The sequence below is a fragment of the Artibeus jamaicensis genome, unplaced genomic scaffold (assembly GCF_021234435.1).
Source record: "Artibeus jamaicensis isolate MK-2021 breed Jamaican fruit bat unplaced genomic scaffold, CSHL_Jam_final contig_519, whole genome shotgun sequence".
In the NCBI taxonomy this organism is placed as follows: domain Eukaryota; kingdom Metazoa; phylum Chordata; class Mammalia; order Chiroptera; family Phyllostomidae; genus Artibeus; species Artibeus jamaicensis.
Genome location: NW_026521871.1, coordinates 32591561 through 32600355, shown reverse-complemented (window position 1 = coordinate 32600355; position 8795 = coordinate 32591561). Strand labels below are relative to the sequence as shown.

Below are 8795 nucleotides of genomic sequence, written 5' to 3'. Positions count from 1 at the left end.
GGGATACAGAAGCAGAATGTGATAATTGTTCTATCAGCGGGGGTGCTAGTTCCAGTCCTACTGACTATCCGGCCACCCGCCCTCCCAGACGGCCCCATCATTCTCCCTAGGGCGCCTGGGGCCTGGGCAAATAAAGGTTAAATAGAGGTTTTTCAAAGTCTCCCATATCACTGGCAGCATGGCAGAATCTTCTTTTCTTTCAGAGCATCCTCAATTTTAAGTCCTGACCTGGAGCTTCCTACATGACCTCCTATCTAGCTCCTCCCACATTGTGCTACTTTTGCCAATTTCCCCATAACATTTACATTCTTTTGGTTGCCATCTTTAGTCAGGGCAAGAATGATTCAGGGACACAAGCACCTCCACCTCCCTGCCTCTCCCGCAGGCACTGTACAAACCTCTGGCTACATCAGGAGTCCCTGAATACTCTGGAAGTCACTATGCCTTTTGCCTGGGGTAGTAGCCCGCTTCCCTTCAGGAAAGACAGGGCTATCACCTTGCCATTGTTATGAAAAGTATCTTAAACTGTATCATCTGCATCTCCCCTTCCCCCATTCATGGGCTGTGGGGAATATCTCCTATTTCAGGGTCCTCTTGCTTTGCAACCCATTTCACTACTTCAGGTACTCATTGGGGGTAGTGTGTCCTCAGCAGCATCAGAAAACCACGTGGAAAGTGCTATACTAAAGAGAGAAAAATAACCAGTGTGCTTTGAAAGTACAGAGGGGGTAGTAGTTATTTCTGACAAGGGCGGTAGAGGTAGCACCAAGGGACTTTAGAATGATTTCACAAAGGGAGAGAAATTCAGGTTGGGTCTTGAAGAACGAGTAAAGGTTCACATAGCAAGCAAGAGAAAAGGGAATGAGAGAGACTAGTCAGGGAGAACATCAAGAATGACAGAGTAAGAGTGAGAAAGCGCACAGCGTTTGGGGCAGCCACAGGTATAGGAGGTGGGGAGTGGCTGCAGGGATGGACAGGAAAGGCGAGTGGGGGGGACAGGAGCCCACAGTGGTCTGGTGAGGCGCTCCAGCCTCGAAGGGTCGAGCCTGTGGGCCCACGTCTGAGGCCTGTAGAAGAAGACCCTAAATAGCCCTCAGTGATTCCTGACAGAACCCCCACAAAAGGCTACCCAAGAAGGACGGAACGAGAATGAGAATTGGCCAACGTGTCTCCTATGCCCAACACAGCCCTGGCCCACTCAATAGGACCGTCTGGCCCCTAGAGCCAGAAATAAACACCCAGCTCTAACCGAACAAAAACACAGGTGGTGTTTTTTTTTTTTTCCAATTAAATAGTCGCACTTCACCTCGCCTGAACTCACATTACATATTTCATTTTGTCCTGCTTGCCAGAAATTGATCCGGGAATGTGGGAATTTACTGATAACATGTCTCTCTTGGGAGGAAAGCAGAAATGCGCACGCCTTTGTGTTCCTTTATCACGTTATTTTAAAACATGAAGGCCATTTCTTAAGGGGAAACTCAACCTGGGTATGAATTTGTGTCCAAAGGGATAAGAATGATGTTGAAGGTTAGGGTTTCTGCATAAAGCTTCAAAAATCAACATCTTAGCCTAAATTTTGAAGTCTAAATATGACTATTTAATTAAAAAGTTTTCAGTTCCTTATTCCCTACTTCCTTGAGCTAAAAGAGGTCCAACAGTTTAAATCTGAGATTCTCATAAAGATACTCAATGTATATTTTTATATGGATTAAAAGAGACTAGAATAAAACACATGTATTCAATTTATATATAATAAAAAAATTACTAATATTTTTAAATAAACCATTTTGCCCTGAGCACTAGTAATGAATTACACTCACCTAGTGACCTAGTTCTAAATCCTTCATTCCCAAGTGCACGTGCAACAGTAAATAAACCCTGCTAATTAATCCTGCTGTCTTGTCTGAAAGATTTAGAATAATTAGAGGAAGTAAAATTTGCCTTGTGCATGAATTCAGAGCAGACTATAGGAAGACACTCATGTTTCCATTGCTTGCTGCTCTAGAAATGTGAAGAACAGGTAAGGGGCTGAAGCGTCGTCTGAAAAACACATCAGATGCAACTCAGGAATGTGCAGAGCCTATGCCCAAGGCTCTTTCAAGCCTTCTCCCTGTGCTGAAATCCATCCAAAGTGAAATCAAGATCACAACAGTCACTAACCCCTGGGAGGTGCAGGAGTGAGGTCTGATTCTCATACATCAGCATTCATGCTCAACCAGACTAGTTCACTGCCCATGGAGTAAAAGCAGGAAGTTTCCACGCCCCTCCCCATTTACTGTTCAAATAATTCCTCTGGCCTCTGACCCAACCTGTGGATCGTTAATCGGTTACGGACACTGGGCTTCTCGTTTCCGTGAAGTGAAATGCCCAGTGGGATTCCAGTGGTAATGCCAAAAGAGGGAATTCATCAGACTCCCCTTTATAATAAACATCATTGCCAACAGGGTCTTGATTTCAAATCACTAAACCTAAAGCAACTCTTTCCCAGTCTTCAGAAGCTGCCTGTGCCACCCAAGTTGGGGGTCTAGGAGAACCCCCCCCAACTTTTGCTGATGACTGCTCAGTGATGATACGAAATATATATGGCTATCGGAGCTAACTATGTAGACCCCAAACAGGTTACTCAACAGGCTACTGTACAAAAGGGCAATTTTTCTGTAAAAAGCAAAAGAAAACAAAATGTCCAGCCCTTGTCATAATAATTCAATTCTAACAAGAATCTTAGAGTATGAGATTTAAAAAGTACTTTCCATATTATCCTGTCTAACCCTGCCTTACAGATAAGGAAACTGAGGCTCGGCAAGGCCACATCACTTACTTGAGGTCCTCAAACTAATTAATATCCCCAGGAACTGAAACAGATATCTCCAGGTCCTGGTCCGGTTCTTCTGGGGTCCTAGCTAATACACAGGTGAGAAGCACAGCTATAGGATTAACATAGTCTATTTCCCCAGAGCAATCTTCATGCAATAATAATCTACCAAATATTTTTCACTAAAATATACATGTTAAATTTTTTAAAAGTAAAACAAGACTCTTCAAGGAAAGTTCACATTTGTGGTAGTGTTTAGTGATCTGTTCCCCAGACATACACGCGAGAGCCGCACTATCGATATGGTAGCAGCCACTAGCCACATGGGGCTGCTGAGCACTTGAAATATGGCCAGTCTGAATTGAGATGTGCCGTGTAAGTATAAAATACCCCTGACTTCAAAGACTTAGTTCAAAAAAGCCAATAAAATTCCTCAATAATTTCTTATGGTTACTATTGAAATCTTATTTTAGATAAATTTGTTTAAATGAAATACACTATTAAAGTGAATTTTGCCTAATTCTTTTTCATATTTTAGGGGAGAGTAAGAACACGGTCCCCCACTTCCCCAAATTATGCAGTCAAGTTTCCCACATTTGGGAAAATCACAGGGGTCAGCACACCCAGAATGCAATGGGTAAGTCTCGTCCTGGGAAAACCTTCTTCATGATCGTGGTATCTCCCCTGCCAGGTAAGTAATCTTCTTCACTTTTTTTAATGTTACTATTGGTAAATGGGAAATTATATTTGGGGCTTGCTTTACACGTCTATTGGACAGTGGCTGGACTAGTAGGTACATATTGGCTGTTTAACAGTCTCTCTTCCTTCCAGGCACAAAGTATGATTGCAGGTTCTGGCCCACTTTGAAATTACATGTAGTCATATAGTTTTCTTTGGCCAATGAAATGTGAGTGGGAGAGATATGTGTTCTTCTGGACGGTGAATTTAATTGCCCATGCAAGACACCGCACTGCCCTCTAGGGGGACCTTGAGAGTGAATACGGAAACTGAGCCACTGTCATGCTGCCTATGAGTTGAGGCCCCTGCCACTTTACCTTAGATACAGAATGTGAGCTCAGAATAAACTTTTAAAAATAGTCCATTGAAATTTTGGGATTGTTCTTTCCCATAGCATAACTTAACATTCTTTGAGGGGTGACCTTTCCCGCGAGTCCCCCCGTCCACCACGGATGAAAGTAAACATGACATGACACGATCTGCTTGGGGAGGAGAGGTGGCCAGTTTCTCAGAGGAAAAAGGCCAGAAGCCCCTTCCTCCAGGGGCTTTTATTGGGTTGTAATACACAGGAATACAGGGCGGCAAGGATCAAACAGTAGATAACATTTCAAAGAAATCTAAGGGCTTAGTCTGAGTTAGCAGTGTCTGTCAGGAAAGGGGGTTTTACAGAAACTTTGAGAGACAAACTCATTTCCTGCTTGGACCCTTATCATATGAATGAAAGCACTCTTAGCAGAGCAGGTTTCAAGGGTTTATCAGGAATTCTTTGTGAAGCCAGATTCCTCCTCCCCCCACACACACACACTCCAGCAAGGCAAGGAGCTGCACCCCTCCTCACCCTCTCCATCAGGTTTGCAGGCTTAAGGGGATTAGAGGCAGGAAGCACTTCTCCCAGAGGACATGGTGACTCAGGCTATGTCACATAGCATGCAGGTCTAATGCTTGCTCTTTGTTGCAGCCCCTGCCCCACCCGAGTCCTTCCACGAAGGCCTCCCAAGTGGTCAAGTTTGGCTTAGGTTGCTCCCCACTGAAGGGAGACTTACCCACCATGGACTTCTGACCATGCTTTGGGGGCAGGGAGAAAATCGAGGCAGCGTTTGCTACCAGAGACAAACTTTGTCTCCTGTGGCTCGCATTCCGGAGGTCACTCACAGCCTTAGCCACAGGGGTAGGGGGTGGCGCTTAGGGTTACAATTCCTGAAACCAGGCAGAGCGGTCCACAACAATTCTTAAGTACAGCTTTCCAGTGTAAAGGTGTGTAGAGAACTATGCCGTAAAAGCATTTCCCAAACTTGCCTAAATGCAGAACACTGTTGAAAGTGTAATGTTTTAACAGGATAGTAATTAGGGCCCGTGAAATAAAATGCATACTTAGATTATATTAGTGAGGACGGCAAAATGAGGTCATATAGATTGATTGAACCAATTGCATCTGCAATCAGGATCTAAACCTGATTTGCATATCTTATTATTCTTAGAATAAACCCTAAATAAATCATTTTATGTTAAGAATAAATAAATCAAGTTTGCTATTTTAATTTTTAGAATAAATTATGTTTTACAAAATTTTTTCTATAAAAATAATAGTTTTGTGAGCCCTGGCTGGTGTAGCTCAGTGGATTGAGCGTGGGCCTGTGAACCAGAGACTCATGGTTTGATTCCCAGTCAGGGCACATGCCTGGGTTGCAGGCCAGTTCCCAGTGGGGGACACATGAGAGGCAACCATACATTGATGTTTCTCTCCTTCCCTTCCCCTCTAAAGATAAATAAATAAAATCTAAAAAAAAAGATGCTTGTCTTTAAAAAAATAGTTTTGTGACTTTTAAAAAATCATGAGTCTGCTTTAATATCAGAAATAAGGTTGCTGATCAAGGACAGCATATAGTCTCTTCCTAAATGTTGCCTTAACTACATACAACCTTTTTCAAAAATCACACTTTTTAGAAACAGAAGAACAGTATGATCGGTGTGCTTTGCTACACCTGGGGACTACTGAGGCAGGCTTCTCCAAAATTCAATTGCTTCATCTCAGATAGTTCACTTCCTTCTTGTTTTTTTTAGAAAACAAAGTATGATTTTTCATTTTTACTTTGAAGCATTCACTTTTTGCTTGCTTTAGAGTCTATAAGCTCTGAAGACTCTGCTTTTTATTTACAACTTTTTTCTTTCAATCTTGGATCCACTGAGAACAAGTGTATGTAAATATATTTTTACATGCAATCAAAACTAAATATTATTTTAAATTAATTTCTGATTGAGATATATCACAACCTTTTAAAGCATTTTTAGTATGTTTACGAGCTATGCAATTGTCACAATTAGTTTGAGAATATTTTTATCACCCCACAAAAACCCTATTCCCATTAACAGTTACTCCCCACTTTCCGATCCCCCAGTTTTGGGCAACCACTAATCTACTTCCTATCTCTGTGGGTTTACTTTTTCTGGATATTTCTTATAGTAGGAATTTATACATGTGGTCCTTTACTTAGGATCTTTGTGTCTGGATCCTTAGCATAGTTTTCAAGGTTCATTCATACTAAAGCATGAATCAATATTTCATTACTTTTCATGGCTGAATAATATTCCATTATATGATGGCTATAACACATTTTGTTTACCCATTCTTTAGTTGATAGACATTTGAGTTGTTTCCACTTTGGGATACAATGAATAATACTGCTATGAGCATCCATGTACAGGCTTTTCTGTAAAAATATGTTCTCGGTTCTCTTGGGTCAAATTAAAAAATTTTAAGACAAAAAAAATACCTTTTAAGATGTAACACAGACTTGGGTAAATTCTGCCCTTGGAGCAAAGTGCATATCAGATATCCTGAATCTATACTTCAGGAATGAGGTGAATTCCTGGGGACCAGGGGCATGCTGGGCGATTTTCGGCTGGCCTTTTTTGGTCCCAGTTTGTTCTAGGCAGGAGCTTTCTCCACAAGCCCTGGTCACTACCACCACCCTCTACAAGGTGTCCACCCCCTACTTTGCATTCTGGGAAATTCTTGAGCATCCTGGATCCACTTGTGGTGAATCGGAGGGGGGCCCTGAATAAAATCTTAGAGCACAGATGACTGTCACTCATGCTGGATGACTGATGAGCATTGCGCTGGCAACTGTCTATTAGCAGTCCTCTTTGGACCAGAACAGGAGGCCCAGACAGGCCTGTAATTGATTTTGAGAGAACCTCCTGGGACTGGAAACACATTGTGCTGATTTCCGTGGGAGCTTATGGTCTCTAACTTGTATGCTACGCCCCTTTAGAATGGTTCCTCCCAATGCTTCCTAATATTTTTTCTTCCAATCTCATGGGTTTTTTAAAAATCTATTGTGCCTTTTACTACCCCTGCAATTGTCTGCCTTTCACCAATGCATTTTGAATTTGAGACTCAAATATACCATCTTTTTTTTCTTGTATTCCATGCCTCTGTCCACCCAGAGAAGTGGGTAGCTGATGTCTGGATGCCTGGGTTGGGGAAAGAAGAGGAGAAAAGCCCAAGAGAAGGAATTTAGTTTTAATATACAACTTGGGAGTAGAAGGTGGGAGGTAAGAAGAGCACCAATTGATCTTTCTCAATATTATCCTACAACAGCAGTGTCCTCAGTTATGACATGCCATTTCTTAATGATGAATTATTCCATGAGACTAAGGATAACTATAGACTTGATATTTTTAGATATTTAATAAAAAATTCATGAGTATCAATTTTCCCCCATTGAATTCTATTGATACCTGGCACAACCTTGGCCTTCTGTGAGACCCAGTTTTGGAAATGAGACACCCCAGTGCCTATAACCATCAAGTATCTGTTCTGAGCTTCATATCATTAAATGCTCTCAATTAGTGATACACTACATTTCATTGGTCAAAGCAAATCACACAGCCATGCCCAAGTTCATAGGGTATAGATGTATAATACTCTCATGGGGAGGGCACAATAGTGAGGGGGCCCTGAATCTGAATGAAGAATAAGTCAACAACAGGACCAGAGCCAACAAGCCTTACAAATATTTGGACACTTGTATGAGATGTAACTTACCAAGCCATACTTTCTCTTCACCCTCATTGAGTTCTTCTCAAGATTATTTGTTTTATTCTTATTGGGACCACATCTCCTGGTTGAAGCCATGACATTATACCCCACCATCTTTCTCTAACTTGGAAATCTCAGAAAGTAGGGTTTGGGATCTCAGTAGGGACCTCAGACTCTTTTTCTGACAAGACCCTTGGCACCTTATGCAAATTAGCCTCCTTCCTCCTTTGCACTGTGTACAGCATTCTGTTGACTGCCTGTTCTGCTCCCTACTCGGAGGCAATGTCAAGAGCAAGAGAGCCATCCAGCAATGGGCTACATAGTTAGCTTCAATCCCAGGCCAAGTCGTGGAGGGTTCCAGAAGTTTAAGGCACCATTTTTTTCCTGTTCATGAGTTCCTTGATACCGTGATGTTGACTAACAAAAGTGCCACATCTTGGATAGGATAGAATAAATTAACTAGTCTTAGCAGAAGTAGTAAGGTGATAGCACTTAGGTTCTCTCAAACATACATGCTTGTGTTTACATATTTATTCTAAAGTAAATCTTTCCTTGATCTAAATAAATCTAAATAGAGCTTTCCTTGATCACTGTATACGTTAAGATTGTACTTACCTGCAAAAGCAGAAGCCTCCCCAAAATGGTGACTTAAATGACTAGGTACGTAAGGGAGCTTTTGTCTTTTATGCAACATTACATTCTAAGCTAAACAGAGCTGCTACTGAAGTTCAATGGTGCTGATACCATCAGGTTTTCTTCTCTTCTTCCACTCCTCCATCTTCAATGTAATGATTTTCATGTCCATGTTTGTCAATTCATGGTCTCCAATGTATTGCTGCCCTTCCAAGCTCACAACCATGTCCAAGAAGGAAAAGAGCACCGAACAATGGGCTTTCTCTTCAGGAGGCTTTGCCTTTTTATTCAGGAAGTGGCACAGTAGGGGCTCCCCTGCTAAAGGGCTTCTACCTGTATCTTATTGACCTGAAGTGTGTCATTTGGTCCCCCACCTGTAACAGCCTCTATAGTTATGAATGGGCAACAAAGAAGGGGGTTTGAGGCTGAATTTAGGTCAGCCAGCCTACAGCACCTTTCAGAATCCCTTCTTGGTGTGGAGGAAAGAGGCAGCCAGGCCAGTGATGCTGCAGTCACCACCAGTAAGGGCCCAGCATGGATCAGAGGCCCTTCTCCCCCTCCTACACA

The 8795-nt window shown here is 42.2% G+C and overlaps 1 non-coding gene across 1 annotated transcript; it reads right to left on the bottom strand.

The window, feature by feature from the left end:
* Window positions 1–3350: 3350 nt before the first annotated feature.
* On the bottom strand, window positions 3351–3514 carry LOC119048408 (U1 spliceosomal RNA). The gene has a single exon (XR_005082323.2). It is a non-coding gene; the product is annotated as a U1 spliceosomal RNA (small nuclear RNA).
* Between the last annotated feature and the right edge of the window lie 5281 nt (window positions 3515–8795).